Here is a 17,730-nt window from a genome sequence, read left to right on the forward strand (position 1 = left end):
AGAAAATCTCAGCCTCGAAACCTTAATGACTTGGAGAAGATCTGCAAAGAGGAGTGGTACAAAATCCCTCCTGAGATGTGTGCAAACCTGGTAGCCAACTACAAGAAATGTCTGACCTCTGGGATTGCCAACAAGGGTTTTGCCACCAGGTACTAAATCATGTTTTGCAGAGGGGTCAAATACTTATTTCAAATACTTATTTCCCTCATTAGAATGCAAACCAATTTATAACATTTTTTACAACATTTTGACATTTTCTGGATTTATTTGTTGTTATTCCGTCTCTCACTGTCCAAATAAACCTACCATTAAAAGGATAGACTAATAATTTCTTTGTCAGTGGGCAAACATACAAAATCAGCAAGGGATCAAATACTTTTTTCCCTCACCGTACATAGGCGTACAGAGGCCCATTATCAGCAACCATCACTTCTGTATTCCAATGGCACATTGTGTTAGCTAATCCAAGCTGATCATTTTAAAAGGCTAATTGATCATTAGAAAATCCTTTTGCAATTATGTTAGCACAGCTGAAAACTGCTGTGCTGATTAAAGAAGCAATACAACTGGCCTTCTTTAGACTATTTGAGTATCTGGAGCATCAGCATTTGTGGGTTTACCTACAGGCTCAAAATGGCCAGAAACAAAGAACTTTCTTCCGAAACTCATCAGTCTATTCTTCTTCTGAGAAATTAAGGCAATTCCACGCTTTGTACTACTCCCTTCACAGAACAGCGCAAACTGGCGCTAACCAGAGTAAAAAAACAGTGTGAGGCCCCGGTGCACAACTGAAAAAGAGGACAAGTACATTAGAGTGTCTAGTTTGAGAAACAGACGCCTAAATTCTTCAACTGGCAGCTTCATTAAATAGTACCCGCAAAACACCCGTCTTAACGTCAACAGTGAAGAGGTGACTCCGGGATGCTGGCCTTCTAGGCAGAGTTCCTCTGTCCAGAGTATGTGTTCTTTTGCCCATCTTAATCTTTTCTTTTTATTGGCCAGTCTGAGATATGGCTTTTTCTCTGCAACTTGGCCTAGAAGGCCAGCGTCCCAGAGTCGCCTCTTCACTGTTGACGTTGAGGCTGGTGTTCACGCCATGTATATATATATATATATATATATATATATATGACGTGAGTGACAATATATATTACTGAGTGTACAAGACATTAGCAACACAGGCTCTTTTCATGACAGACTGACAAGGTGAATCCAGGTGAAAGCTGTGATCCCTTACGTAACATTGCAAAAATCAAAAACTTTCTGTCCAAAAATTATGCAGAAAAATTCATCCATGATTTTGTTACTCCTAGGTTAGACTACTGCAATGCTCTACTTTCCGGCTACAAGGATAAAGCACTAAATATACTTCAGTTAGTGCTAAATACGGTTGCTAGAATCCTGACTAGAACCAAAAAATGGCTTCCTGTCAAGGCAAGGGCTGATTTCAAGGTTTTACTGCTAACCTACAAAGCATTACATGGCTTGCTCCTACGTATGTCTCTGATTTGGTCCTGCCTTACATACCTACACGTACGCTACGGTCACAAGACGCAGGCCTCCTAATTGTCCCTAGAATTTCTAAGCAAACAGCTGGAGGCAGGGCTTTCTCCTGTAGAGCTCCATTTTTATGGAATGGTCTGCCTACCCATGTGAGAGATGCAATCTCGGTCTCAACCTTTAAGTCTTTACTGAAGACTCATCTCTTCAGTAGGTCATATGATTGAGTGTAGTCTGGCCCAGGAGTGTAAAGGTGAACGGAAAGACTCTGGAGCAACGAACCGCCCTTGCTGTCTCTGCCTGGCCGGTTCCCCTCTTTCCACTGGGATTCTCTGCCTCTAACCCTATTACAGGGGCTGAGTCACTGGCTTACTGGTGCTCTTTCATGCCGTCCCTAGGAGGGGTGCGTCACTTGAGTGGGTTGAGCCACTGATGTGATCTTCCTGTCTGGGTTGGCGCCCCCCTTGGGTTGTGCCGTGGCGGAGATCTTTGTGGGCTATACTCGGCCTTGTCTCAGGATGGTAAGTTGGTGGTTGAAGATATCCCTCTAGTGGTGTGGGGGCTGTGCTTTGGCAAAGTGGGTGGGGTTATAATCTGCCTGTTTGGCCCTGTCCGGGGATATCATCGGATGGGGCCACAGTATCTCCTGACCCCTCCAGTATTTATGCTGCAGTAGTTTGTGTCGGGGGGCTAGGGTCAGTTTGTGATATCTGGAGTACTTCTCCTGTCTTATCCAGTGTCCTGTGTGAATTTAAGTATACTCTCTCTAATTCTCTCTTTCTTTCTCAGAGGACCTGAGCCCTAGGACCATGCCTCAGGACTACGCATGATGACTCCTTGCTGTCCCCAGTCCACCTGGCCGTGCTGCTGATCCAGTTTCAACAGTTCTGCCTGCGGCTATGGAATCCTGACCTGTTCACCAGACATGCTACCTGTCCCAGACCTATTATTTGACCATGCTGGTCATTTATGAACATGTTCTGTTATAATCTCCACCCGGCACAGCCAGAAGAGGACTGGCCACCTCTCATAGCCTGGTTCCTCTCTAGGTTTCTTCCTAGGTTTTGGCCTTTCTAGGGAGTTTATCCTAGCCAACGTGCTTCAACACCTGCATTGCTTGCTGTTTGGGGTTTTAGGCCGGGTTTCTGTACAGCACTTTGAGATATCAGCTGATGTACGAAGGGCTATAAAAATACATTTGATTTGATTTATTGATGTCACTTGTTAAATCCACTTCAGGATAGATGAAGGGGAAAAGACAGGTTAAAGAAGGATTTTTAAGCCTTGAGGTAATTCAGACCTGGATTGTGAATGTGTGCTACTCAGAGGGTGAATGGGCAAGACAAAATATTTAAGTGTCTTAGAATGGGGCATGGTAGTAGGTGCCAGGCACATCTGTTTGAATGTGTCAAGAACTAACGCTGCTGGGGTTTTCAACAGTTTCCTGTGTGTATCAAGAATGGTTACCACCCAAAGGACATCTATCCAATTTGACACAACTATGGAAAGCATTGGAGTCAACACGGGCCAGCATCCCTATAGAATGCTTTCGACACCTTGTCAAATCCATGCTCTGACAAATTGATGTTCTGAGGGCAAAAGGTGGTGCAACTCAATATTAGGAAGGTGTTTGTTTTGTACACACAGCGTATACACGAGTACAAATGTAAACTCAGGTACATAATCAGACACTGGTATCGTTTTCAACAAAAGAAGGAGAAGGTTGCCGTGTCTTGTAAAATAAATGTGTAGATCCACATAGTGTACATTTAATTTTCTCCAATGCAACATGCTATTAACCCATTGATTTTTAAGATTCTGGGTTTGGGTTTTTCCAGTGGGTCAAAATCAGGTTTCTAGCAATCAGACAGGCATTTGCCAAGGCATTTGCGTCCACCTTTGTTATTCCAGAACTACCAGTAGTTTTCCTAAAGATACTGTAGCTAAAGTATCAGTGGGTCAGGACTTATAGATACTTGTGTTATATTGGATATTGCATAAAAATAGCATACCAATAGCCTTTTAGTTTTGGACACAACCAGAGCACATGTGCATGAGGTGCAGTGTTATGCTGCCATGTTATACCTTTACATTTTAAACACATTCCCATTAATACCTCATCCACACTATTCACCCTCCCTATCCATAACACATGGGATGTCAAATAAAAGTTCAAACACGACAAATACACTAAGTTCCAAAAGGTCCACTAAATAAAGTTATACAATACAAAAGCACCTGTCCACTAAATACAATTACATTGAACATTATACAGGGCTGTGAGCAGTGTAGCTTGTCCCCGAGCTGGTGGACGAATGGATCTTGGCTCTGCCTGCTGGAGGTACCGCTCGTTGGTTCCAACGTTAAAGGGGCAATCTGCGGTTGCCACATCCATTTTTGGTATGTGTACTATATGTACCTATTGATTCTTTAAGAATATAACGTATGAATGCCTCATGAGCTTAGTTCAACTGTCGTACCCTTTACAGAACCCAAATTATAAACTGGGTAGTTCGAGCCCTGAATGCTGATTGGCTGAAAGACGTGGTATAGCAGACCATATACCATGGGTATGATAAAACATGTATTTTTCTCTTGTAAGTTGATAACCAGTTTATAATAGCAATAAGGCATCTCGAGGTTTTGTGGTATATGGCCAATACACCACGGCTAAGGGCTGCATCCAGGCACTCCACATTGCGTCGTGTGTAAGGACAGCCCTTAGCCGTTGGTATATTGGCCATATACCACACCCCCTCTGCCCTTATTGCTTGAATATAAACTTGTTTTAATCCAATGTTTGTAAACAAAGTATATGTAAACAAATACTATATAGCCTCAAACATGGTTATAACTATATTTTTGATATCATGGATGGTCAGTCCCTGCATCAGTCGCAGGGCTCCAGAGTGGCGCAGCAGTCTAAGGCACTGCATTTCAGTGCTTGAGGCGTCGCTACAGACACCCTGGCTCAATTCCAGGCTGTATCACAACCAGCTGTGATTGGGAGTCCCATAGGGCGGCGCAGAATTGGCCCAACGTCATCCGGGTTTGTCCGGTGTAGGCCGTCATTGTAAAATAAGAATTTGTTCTTCACTGACTTGCCTAGTTAAATAAAGGCGTTTACATTTCTCCAGCCCCATCCCTCAGCTTTTTACCGATACGGGCTAGGAGAATGCTTTGTTATTGTCGCTTTAAAAGTAACAAAGAAAGTTTAGTAATGTCTCACTATCATGGATAAGGGAAGCATTTCTGTGCTGAACGGATAGTAGAAGTAGAAATGTTAATATTACAGTATGTGTAATAATTTACCCTGTATACTTACAGCTTGTATTAGGGGCGTATCATTTACACTGACATCTTCAGGGCCGCATCGCCAAATGGGCCTATAGGGGATACTACATTTCAAACAAATCTCAAAGTATTGATGTGATCAGGAAAACATATTGGATCAGGACATTGTTATGCCCATACAAACCGCCACCATACTGTAGATTCTTCAACTAACCTGGTATTGGCAATACTCTTAGTTCTCGATTCCGGAAAAGAGTTATCTTATGTCAGTGTACTGTTGCAGGTGTTTCTACAAACACCATATAAAATAGTTAATCCATGTTTAGCGTCTAGCGAGGTATGGCTCTTGCGTGTGTAGATCTTTGTTTTGGTCACACTGAGACGCGCAGTCAATTACTTTTACACGTGGCTGCGGCCGTGTGAATAGAAACGTTTAGTTCCTGCAAAGATGATTGGAAATGCAAGATGTGTGGCAGCTAAGATGGCGAGGAACCTCCTCCAGTAGTTTTATACTACTGGAGGAGGCTAGTTCGTTCTCAAATCAGCATTTAGTTCTCTCTGGTGTTTGTAGAACCATCTGCATCTGGACATGGACATTTATAAGATAACTGTTTTGCAGATTTGAGAACGAACTAGCTAGTACATAATGTTTTGAGAGCCATATGTTTCTTATAGCTTGGTGAGAGCGTGGTTGTGCTATGGTTATTTTGCATACCACTTTCTGGGAATGTAGCAGGATAGTTGGTTGGCTTTGAAATATTCTCAGCACATTTAACTTGACAATTATATATCTTTTTCTTTGTATTTCAGTTACTTTAACAAAACGTTTCGTAAAAGTTCAAACATGATTACATGTCATTTACACTTTGGTAATGTTCTAGGAATGTTCTCCACCCGGTTTGACATTGGTAATGTTCTAGGAATGTTCTCCACCAGGTTTGACATTGGTAATGTTCTAGGAATGTTCTCCACCAGGTTTGACATTGGTAATGTTCTAGGAACGTTCTCCACCCGGTTTGACATTGGTAATGTTCTAGGAATGTTCTCCACCCGGTTTGACATTGGTAATGTTCTAGGAATGTTCTCCACCCGGTTTGACATTGGTAATGTTCTAGGAATGTTCTCCACCCGGTTTGACATTGGTAATGTTCTAGGAATGTTCTCCACCCGGTTTGACATTGGTAATGTTCTAGGAATGTTCTCCACCCGGTTTGACATTGGTAATGTTCTAGGAATGTTCTCCACCCGGTTTGACATTGGGAATGTTCTAGGAATGTTCTCCACCCGGTTTGACATTGGGAATGTTCTAGGAATGTTCTCCACCCGGTTTGACATTGGGAATGTTCTAGGAATGTTCTCCACCCGGTTTGACATTGGGAATGTTCTCAAATAGTTCAGATAATGTTAAGAAACAACGATCTTCCGTGGGAATTTCAGTACTTCAACATAACGTTTCCTGCAGGTTTGTTCTCAAATTGTTACAAGAAGGTTAAACATTCCCGAAAAAATACAAGAAAACTTCAGTAATGTTCAGGGAACATTCTAAGAATGTTATTTAAAAACATATGCATTCCGTTCTCAGTATCGACAAGTATCTTGGTCTGTTTGAATAGACTAAAATAAACATATTTGTATGAGTTTAAAAACATGGCATGTATGATATGTTACGTTTGGTATGGTTACATAAGACAGATGGTCACTTAGGGTCAGGATGAATGGGTGGACGGATAATGCAAACATCTAGCAACCCAAAGGGTGAGAGTTCAAACCTCATCACAGACAGTTTTAGCTAATTAGTAACTTTTAAACTACTTACTACATGTTTGCTACTTTGCAACTTCTTGGCCTTAACCCTTTTAGCTAACCCTTACCCTAACCGCTTAACCTAACTCCTAACCTTAACCTCTAGCCTAGCTAACATTAGCCAGCTAGCTAATGTTAGTCACCTAGCCAGAATTCGTAACATATCATATGTTTAGCAATTTTGCAATATATCATACATTTTGCAAATTCATAACATATTGTACGCTTGCAAATTCATAACATATAACACAAATTGTAATTCATAACATATTCAACCAAATGGGTGATGGACATCCACAAATTAATACATACCATATGAAACGTAACATATCATCCTAAATGGTGTGTCTCAGATTTATGTACAGAATAACACAAAATGTTCTGAGACCAGGTTGCAGCAATTAATACAAAAACAACCCAACATGCAGAACATAACCCAACAAAACGACCCAACAGCCATAACCCATCTATTGGGTTGTGAAAATACCCCAATGTCATATAAGTACAGATACAGTATGTGCACCACGTCATTGCTTTCTCTGTCTCGCTCTGCTGCTGTGTGCATCTTGCTAGATGCCACTTAAATAGTGAGGGGCTGAAGCTCATAGGCTGGAACTCGAATTGCTAGGAGGCTCGCCCACGTTGGGGGAAAATGTAGGGAAATGGCACAGCCCAGTTTTCAGAGAAACAATTGCTTTCAAACTAATTGAGGTAAGACAGTAATTTGGCTCAGATTATGCATGGACACATCCAGTCCAAAGCTAGAGGTTTAAAAAATACTTAGTAATCGCCAAAGTTCTGTAGCATGTCTTTAATATACCAGTTACCCACATTGATCTATCTACTTTGATGCTGAAATCAATCGAACCACCCTGAATGATGGCACAGCTGTGTTCTGCATTGTGTGGCTGCTCTGATGGGTTCAACACTGAGGCAATTATGACTGTCCTGTTTTTTTTATGTTTCCCTGGCCTTTCACTGCAGTGATTGCATTTGAGCTCCAGCAAAGGACCTCAGGATGTGTACAAGCCAAGTAAAGCTCTTCCTCCCTCTATCCACTCAAAGACCTCTTCATCACGGTTGACAACTCTACAGTCTCATCCTCCCAGAGTGCAAAGAACCTTGGCATGACCCTGGAAAACACCCTGTCATTCTCTGTAAACATCAAAGAAGTGACCCACTTCTGCAGGTTCATGCTCTACAACATCCGTAGAGTAAGACCTTACCTCACACAGGAAGCTGCGCAGGTCCTAATCCAGGCACTTATCTCCCGTCTGGACTACTGCAACTCGCTGTTGGCTGGGCTCCCCGCTTGTGCCATCAAACCCCTGCAAATTATCCAGAACTCTGCAGCCAGCCTGATTTTCAACCTTCCCAAATTCTCCCATGTCACCCCGCTCCTCCACACACTCCAAATGCTTCCAGTCAAAGCTCGCATCCACTCCAAGACCAAGGTGCTTACCTACGGGGCAGCAACAGGAACTGCCCCTCCCTCCCTTTAGGCTATGCTCAAACCCTACACCCTACACCGTTCTGCCACCTCAAGTCTCTTGGCCCTCCCACCCCTACACGAGGTCAGCTCCTGCTCAGCACAGTCCAAGCCCTTCTCTGTCCTGGCACCCCAATGGTGGAACCAGCTTCCCCCTGAAGCTAGGACAGCAGAGTCCCTGCCCATCTTCCTTAAACGTCTGAAACCATACCTCTTCAAACAGTATCTTAAATAATCCTTCTCACTTCGATCGCCTGCCCCCATTTAAAAATAAAATGCATTAATACATATACAGTGCCTTGCGAAAGTATTCGGGCCCCTTGAACTTTGCGACCTTTTGCCACATTTCAGGCTTCAAACATAAAGATATAAAACTGTATTTTTTTGTGAAGAATCAACAACAAGTGGGACACAATCATGAAGTGGAACGACATTTATTGGATATTTCAAACTTTTTTAACAAATCAAAAACTGAAAAATTGGGCGTGCAAAATTATTCAGCCCCTTTACTTTCAGTGCAGCAAACTCTCTCCAGAAGTTCAGTGAGGATCTCTGAATGATCCAATGTTGACCTAAATGACTAATGATGATAAATACAATCCACCTGTGTGTAATCAAGTCTCCGTATAAATGCACCTGCACTGTGATAGTCTCAGAGGTCCGTTAAAAGCGCAGAGAGCATCATGAAGAACAACAAACACACCAGGCAGGTCCGCGATACTGTTGTGAAGAAGTTTAAAGCCGGATTTGGAAACAAAAAGATTTCCCAAGCTTTAAACATCCCAAGGAGCACTGTGCAAGCGATAATATTGAAATGGAAGGAGTATCAGACCACTGCAAATCTACCAAGACCTGGCCGTCCCTCTAAACTTTCAGCTCATACAAGGAGAAGACTGATCAGAGATGCAGCCAAGAGGCCCATGATCACTCTGGATGAACTGCAGAGATCTACAGCTGAGGTGGGAGACTCTGTCCATAGGACAACAATCAGTCGTATATTGCACAAATCTGGCCTTTATGGAAGAGGGGCAAGAAGAAAGCCATTTCTTAAAGATATCCATAAAAAGTGTCGTTTAAAGTTTGCCACAAGCCACCTGGGAGACACACCAAACATGTGGAAGAAGGTGCTCTGGTCAGATGAAACCAAAATTGAACTTTTTGGCAACAATGCAAAACGTTATGTATGGCGTAAAAGCAACACAGCTCATCACACCATCCCCACTGTCAAACATGGTGGTGGCAGCATCATGGTTTGGGCCTGCTTTTCTTCAGCAGGGACAGGGAAGATGGTTAAAATTGATGGGAAGATGGATGGAGCCAAATACAGGACCATTCTGGAAGAAAACCTGATGGAGTCTGCAAAAGACCTGAGACTGGGACGGAGATTTGTCTTCCAACAAGACAATGATCCAAAACTTAAAGCAAAATCTACAATGGAATGGTTCAAAAATAAACATATCCAGGTGTTAGAATGGCCAAGTCAAAGTCCAGACCTGAATCCAATCGAGAATCTGTGGAAAGAACGGAAAACTGCTGTTCACAAATGCTCTCCATCCAACCTCACTGAGCTCGAGCTGTTTTGCAAGGAGGGATGGGAAAAAATTTCAGTCTCTCGATGTGCAAAACTGATAGAGACATACCCCAAGTGACTTACAGCTGTAATTGCAGCAAAAGGTGGCGCTACAAAGTATTAACTTAAGGGGGCTGAATAATTTTGCACGCCCAATTTTTCAGTTTTTGATTTGTTAAAAAAGTTTGAAATATCCAATAAATGTCGTTCCACTTCATGATTGTGTCCCACTTGTTGTTGATTCTTCACAAAAAAATACAGTTTTATATCTTCATGTTTGAAGCCTGAAATGTGGCAAAAGGTCGCAAAGTTCAAGGGGGCCGAATACTTTCGCAAGGCACTGTACATGCATATTTAAAAAATTGCACGCAGATCACACAGGTGCTGTAGAGTGGCATTTACTACCAGGAAGTCATCCCTCTGGTTGCGTCCCAAATAGCACCCTATTCCCTACAGATGAAGGATCTTAGTTTGAGACCGTTTGCTACAGGAGGACAATAATCCTGCAGCAACAGGAAATGTGAGTTATTATATGGATTATAGTTAATGGACATTATTTGCAGGGGTTGATTTTTCGGTAGGGCAAATCCAGTCAGACATTGGAAATTACTCACTATAGAAGCCTTTTGAACATTGAATACACTACACGTTTGCATTTCCTGCTATTCAACAAGATTCTCAGAAACAGTAGTGATCAAATTAAGATCCTACATCTGTATACTGCACTCGTTTTGACCGGGGCCCATAGGGTGCTCGTCAAAAGTAGTACACTATATGGCGGAATAGGGGGCCATGTCGGTTAACATCTCGCTGTAACAAAGACCTCCGGGTCGAAAATTTGGACATTAAAACTGTGGGAGCAATAAACAGTGTGAAGGTATAGTATCTAGCTATCTTTCTTTCATCTTTTTACTTGTTATACTCTGCACCTGCAAGTTACTGGATATGCATGGCTACACTGCAGCATTTCCAAACCAGTCCCTATGCATGTTGTGGCCAAGATGTAGGCTCTGGCTCACCTCACACAGTGTCAAAATCTGTCCTCTGTAGTATTGTGGTAATATAACTAAAGTTGCTCTAATTCAGGATATCAAGGAGGATAATCCTCTCCCTGGCTGGGTTGTGTACCAGATGGCCCTTTGAAGCTGTTCCTTACCAGAGACTAAGGGGTTTAAACTTTTGGGCTGCGATTTCATTTTGGAGCATATGGGCTTTATGGAAAGAAAGCAGCTCAAATCCAACAAGTGCACAGGAGGGAATTTAATTCCTTAAAAAAAAGGTTAAGTCAGGTATAAAAGTAAGATATTTGGGGCTTGGATATCTACATACAGTACTGTAACTGGCATAGGCTGAGTAATACTGTCTGTAACATCCCGACTAGTGCCCAGGCTAAATGTCTGTATAGAAAGTGATCCCTTACTGATGTGCTCCAAATGTAAAATGAAACACCTTGCAGCTTGATACTGTAAATCAATTGTGAAATAACACCGATTTCAGTGTGTTAAACAGCAATTCAAAATGTAACATAATCAATATAATGCATCACCAAAATACTGATATTTTAACTCAACTCATTCAGATTGCTGTGTCAATAATATTCAAATTCCACATCTGTTATTCAGGCAGTAGCGTACTGCCATGCAGCCGTGTAGACGACAGTGGATAAAATATTGATCCTCCAAGCCGTGAAGAAGTGGAAGGTTGAGTAGATCCTTCCAAAGCAATCTACCAAAGCTAACTGAGATCCAAATAAATACTCCCATGAACTTGTCTTTTTCAACTGCAAACTATCAAAGAGACAAAAACATAAATACATGTGTTTATGGAGTCAGTAAACTGATTATATCATGAATCAAGAACATATCTATAATAGCAACATGTGGAACATCAATCCTTCTATCCTTCATAGATCAAATGTGTCATTAGCTATGCTCATATGCTTGCTGTCAGCATATTCCTGGAAGATAAATGTTTATTCTCAGTTTTTTAAAATACTTTGTAATACTATATTTATACTTTAAGTATTATGATAATTTTTAACACACGCACAACTGAAGTTGAGGAAACAACACATCTATTCTTGGTCAATTTAGGCTATTCCAAGTGACCCTTAAACTTGGTTTTACATAGTAAATATGCTAGGTCTACTGTACATTGCAATTACAATATAGATACATATTATTGCATAACACTTGTCACTTCAAACCTGTTAACTATTTGTGGATATTTGGACTGGATATTTCACATCCAGTCCAGAGTAGTGTTATGGTTTAATTAGGTCATGTGAATTATTGTCTTAAAGGAATGTCGATTAATGAAGTTGACAAATTCCTTGTGATAAAACACTGCCCTCAAGTGGTTAATGAGGTACATCACACTCCCTTTGTATGTTCACACAGTACATCTGCATTATTGTACTGACAATATCCGGTAACACTTTACTTGACACCCAGTGTTATATAACTTGTAACATGGTTATAACACTGTCATGACCGATAGATTTACACCTGTTGTGATATATATTGCTTTATTTTATGGCTAGTTATGACATGAACATAAGAGCGTCAAAACCCACATTAATTGATTTATTTCTCTCCTACCAAGAAGTTTCCTTTGTTTGAAAGTTTCTTAAATCCTTTGTATTTGTTGTAATACATTTTTCACAGTCATGTATTTTTCATCATATTTTCAATAACTTGAAGAAAATACACTTTATGACACTGTCAGGAAGCATTATGACCATCATAATCATGTAAGCCAGATAGGTCTATCACGTACATGCCCTCATGTCAGTCATCAGTCAAAAAGAGGGTGTCTTGTTCTGCTCCTGCATTCATCCCAGTCATGAGCAACAGAGCACAGGGGTAGGTGCATGTCTGACATCAGTGTGTGAAACGCACAAGGTGGCTAAAAACAGACCTCCATCCTATGCTAGCTTGCTACAGATGGCCCGGCTAGCTGTCTGAATCACTGTGACCCCAACCAACCTCACTACTCACTGGACCCTTATGATCACTCGACTAAGCATGCTTCTCCTTAATGTCAATATGCCTTGTCCATTGCTGTTCTGGTTAGTGTTTATTGGCTTATTTCACTGTAGAGCCTCTAGCCCTGCTCACTATACCTTATCCAACCTTTCAGTTCCACCACCCATACATGCGATGACATCACCTGGTTTCAATGATATTTCTAGAGACAATATCTCTCTCATCGTCACTCAATACCTAGGGTACCTCCACTGTATTCACATCCTACCATACCTTTGTCTATACATTATACCTTGAAGCTATTTTATCACCCCCAGAAACCTCATTTTCCTCTCTTTTCCAGACGTTCTAGACGACCAATTCTCATAGCTTTTAGCCGTACCCTTATCCTACTCCTCCTCTGTTCCTCCGGTGAAGTAGAGGTGAATCCATGCCCTGCAGTGCCTAGCTCCACTCCTATTCCCCAGGCGATCTCTTTTGATGACTTCTGTAACCGTAATAGCTTTTTCAAGCAGAAATTTGCTTCCTGCAACACAAACTCAAAAACGTTCTGGGACACTGTAAAGTCCATGGAGAATATGAACACCTCCTCCCAGCTGCCCACTGCACTGAAGATAGGAAACACTGTCAACAATAAATCCACTATAATTAAGAATTTCAATAAGCATTTTTCTACGGCTGGCCATGCTTTCCACCTGGCTACCCCTACCCCGGTCAACAGCACTGCACCCCCCACATCTACTCGCCCAAGCCTTCCCCATTTCTACTTCTCCCAAATCCATTCAGCTGATGTTCTGAAAGAGCTGCAAAATCTGGACCCCTACAAATCAGCCGGGAAAGACAATCTGGACCCTTTCTTTCTAAAATTATCTGCCAAAATTGTTGCCACTCCTATTACTAGCCTGTTCAACCTCTCTTTCGTTTCGTCTGAGATTCCCAAAGATTGGAAAGCAGCTGCCGTCATCCCCCTCTTCAAAGGGGGGGACACTCTTGACCCAAACTGCTACAGACCTATATCTATCCTACCCTGCCTTTCTAAGGTCTTCGAAAGCCAAGTCAACAAACAGATTACCGACCATTTCGAATCCCACCATACCTTCTCCGCTATGCAATCTGGTTTCAGAGCTGGTCATGGGTGCACCTCAGCCACGCTCAAGATCCTAAACGATATCTTAACCGCCATCGATAAGAAACAATACTGTGCAGCCGTATTCATTGACCTGGCCAAGGCTTTCAACTCTGTCAATCACCACATCCTCATCGGCAGACTCGACAGCCTTGGTTTCTCAAATGATTGCCTTGCCTGGTTCACCAACTACTTCTCTGACAGAGTTCAGTGTGTCAAATCGGAGGGTCTGTTGTCCGGGCCTCTGGCAGTCTCTATGGGGGTGCTACAGAGTTCAATTCTTGGACCGAATCTCTTCTCTGTATACATCAATGATGTCGCTCTTGCTGCTGGTGAGTCTCTGATCCACCTCTATGCAGACGACACAATTCTGTATACTTCTGGCCCTTCTTTGGACACTGTTAACAACCCTCCAGGCGAGCTTCAATGCCATACAACTCTCCTTCCGTGGCCTCCAATTGCTCTTAAATATAAGTAAACTAAATGCATGCTCTTCAACCGATCGCTGCCTGCACCTGCCCGCCTGTCCAACATCACTACTCTGGACCGCTCTGACTTAGAATATGTGGACAACTACAAATACCTAGGTGTCTGGTTAGACTGTAAACTCTCCTTCCAGACTCACATCAAACATCTCTAATCCAAGTTAAATCTAGAATTGGCTTCCTATTTCGCAACAAAGCATCCTTCACTCATGCTGCCAAACATACCCATGTAAAACTGACCATCCTACCAATACTCGACTTCGGCGATGTCATTTACAAAATAGCCTCCAATACCCTACTCAATAAATTGGATGCAGTCAATCACAGTGCCATCCGTTTTGTCACCAAAGCCCCATATACTACCCACCACTGCGACCTGTACGCTCTCGTTGGCTGGCCCCCTTATCTGTCACTTTATTCCTAGTTATATGTACATATCTACCTTAATTACCTCGTATCCCTCCACATCGACTTAGTACTTTTATTAATTACGTGTTTTACTTTTCTATTATTTCTCTATTTACTTTCTGCATTGTTGGGAAGGGCTTGTAAGTCAGCATTTCACTGGTAGTCTACACCTGTTGTTTACCAAGCATGTGACAAATACGATTTGATTTTAATCAAATTATGTACGTGCATGAATGCATACATGTTTGTGTATGCACACTCTTGCACAAGGGCACATCTTTACACACAGTACACGTATGAGTGAATGTGTGAAGGAGATTGTGAGAGTAAAGACAGCAGAGGGCAGTATATACACACACTCACCAACCCTTACAATGTGACAGACACACTTCGTTGAGATTCCTATCATACAGCAATATACATACAAAGAAGTTATTGGGTACAGACAGTGCAACACTTCCTGGCCAATTTATATTTTCACACTTCTTCCTTTCGCTTCCCCCACACAGCCTAGCTATCTTTATAAGGGCATTATCTCATGATGTGCTCAATTGATCAGCAGAGCCATTTTTTCTAAGTCTTCATCAGGCGCTAATTAAAAGACACCTATAAAATGTGCCAGATTACAGGCCCCGGAAGACACTGGAGGACTGGGCCTGATCAGTACTGCTGAGAGCCCCCACCGACTCCCACCCAGCTCCATGGTGACACTGAAATATCTCCCCATTAAGAGACTCACAGTCTCACACACAAACCTGCTAACAAATGGACTGGGGAAGGGTTATCTGTTTTCACCAGCCAGCCAAGCAACATGTGCATGCCTGTCTATCTGTGTAAAGGATAGGCCATCTGTCTACCTGCATGTCTGCCTCTCTGCCTGCATGTCTGCCTGCCTCCATGCCCGTCTGCCTGGCTGCCCAGCTAACAACAAACATTTCCACAACTTTAGAGGTCGTTCCCTTAAGAGTCTCATTAGGTCATTAACTAACATTTCCATAGGAATGTTTACAAGAGACCATTCCCTTAATCTCAACAGAACTTACCCAGAACGTGGTTACCATGTTCTCAGAACTTAAATGGGAACTGCACCCACTGATTTGGGCTCTTTTTTGCTTGTTCCTCAAGAAATGCTGGCGACCATGACAGAAGCCAAGCCAAACTTGAGTTGGCTTGGGGGTGTGGCTTGATGTGGGTGTGTCCTTTCCACCACCAAGGCACACCCACTGCCCGTAGCTGTTTCCCCCCACTCAATAAACCTCCTACAGGTTAAGTTCAATAACTACAGGCAGATGTATGGTGAGATGCCGGAGGAAGCTTTGAATAGGTCAGTAGCCTACAGAGTAATATGAGACTGCAATTGCTGAATTTATGTAGATATTCTAAACTAAGTGTTTTGATAAGTTTGAAATGTAGCAACAGGTCTATGTAGAATAAAAAACTATTTACATAATACCATAGAAGCAGTGTTCTGCTCATATAACAATGTGTACCTTTAAAACTTTCATTGTCATTCCCAAGCGATACAGATACTGTGTCTATTGGCATTTTGTCTGGTGGTAATGGAGCTACCTTGGCAAACATGACAGTGGTCATATCTTCCTGTGTGATGTTCTGTGTATTACAGAAGCTCCCTGATCCTGGTGCAGAACACACAGCATGTATCCCTCCCCATATTCACTGATAACATTAAATTAAATAATAAAAAATACAGTAGAAGTAAAAGTGTACCTTGTAAAATTTTAATGCCGAGTGCCAGGCCTCACTCCATTTAGAGACGCCAGTATCAAGCCCGTCTGTCAGTCTGGACATCACATCATCTTGCAAGTCTCCAGTGCTGACTCCATAGATGCATTTGTGAACACATACAGCCACTGTTCTATTACCAATTGCAGTTTGGGTAGGTGATATCTGACAAACAAACATATACTATATTGAAATTTGATCAGGTTAGACTAAACCTACCTAATTATGGTCTCACTTTTGACGATCTTTGGTGAGTAAGCAAGAGGTGAGGCTGGAGCTAAGGTCTTTGCGTGCGCGCCATTGATGGGCATGGCAGCGTAGAACAGTGACTGGCCACTCAAAGATACTGGTCGGTCACACACACACATTACATTACCAGTGGTGGTTTTGATTAGCATGGTGGAACCAACCTGATTGCTGCATTCACCTTTCTATTTCACTTCAGATATGATAATACCTGAAGTGAAAGAATGTTTAACGCAGCGATCATGCTGGTTCCACCATGCTAGGTTATGAAGGTAAATTGGGACAAAACTGTTTTGACCTTTGACCAGGTGAAATGCCACCAACCTGATTTAAGTGTCCTCCCTGTAATACTCATTGGAATGCTCACAGCGAGGGCATGTCAGCGTGATGCTGATGGTTCCCTTGCTGGTCTCCTCTATGTTGCATGTTCGGCTGCAAAATGAACATCCCTCAGACATCTGCAGCAAGCAATCCTCATAACCAATGTACTTCATCATCTTATGAGGTGGTGTTGACTGGTAGGGCATGTGACAGGGTAACACAATAGACAGCCAAGTGGTACATTGCATTTTGTTATTAAGGACAAAGCTTTTTGATAATGCACTTCACAAACAAAATGACTACTACTTGTATCTGCTTGGCTGGGTGATTAACCTACTAGTTGAATTAAAAACCAGGCATATTTTTATACACATTTTCAAATAACACATTACCGTTGTTAATGAAGCCATCTCTCATCAGGGTAGTACAGTGTTGTGAGAAAGTATTTGCCCCCTTCCAAATTCTCTGCTTTTGCATATATTTTTTTATACTGAATGTTATCAGATCTTCAACCAAAACCTATTATTAGATAAAGGGAACTTGTGTATACAAATAACACAACATTGGATCCATGTCGTCCAAAAAGTGATACTTTTGACTCATTTGTCCATAGAACATTCTTCCAAGAGTCTTGATGATCATCCAGGTGCTTCTTGGCTAACTTGAATTAACTTTCTGGACAAGGTAGGTACCAGTATGTCTGGAGAAAACCAAACATAGCATTCTACAGTAAGAACCTCATACCAACGGTGCCACAA

At 42.1% G+C, this 17,730-nt stretch overlaps 1 long non-coding RNA gene across 1 annotated transcript in view; it reads right to left on the bottom strand.

The window, feature by feature from the left end:
- The window catches only part of LOC112263978, a 56,592-nt gene extending 40,700 nt beyond the window's left edge, over window positions 1–15,892 (bottom strand). The window contains exon 1 of the long non-coding RNA XR_002955565.1: window positions 15,706–15,892. This is a non-coding gene — a long non-coding RNA (uncharacterized LOC112263978). The remainder of the gene's footprint in view (window positions 1–15,705) is intronic.
- Between the last annotated feature and the right edge of the window lie 1,838 nt (window positions 15,893–17,730).

This window comes from Oncorhynchus tshawytscha, linkage group LG12 (genome assembly GCF_018296145.1).
Source record: "Oncorhynchus tshawytscha isolate Ot180627B linkage group LG12, Otsh_v2.0, whole genome shotgun sequence".
Classification (NCBI taxonomy): Eukaryota; Metazoa; Chordata; class Actinopteri; order Salmoniformes; family Salmonidae; genus Oncorhynchus; species Oncorhynchus tshawytscha.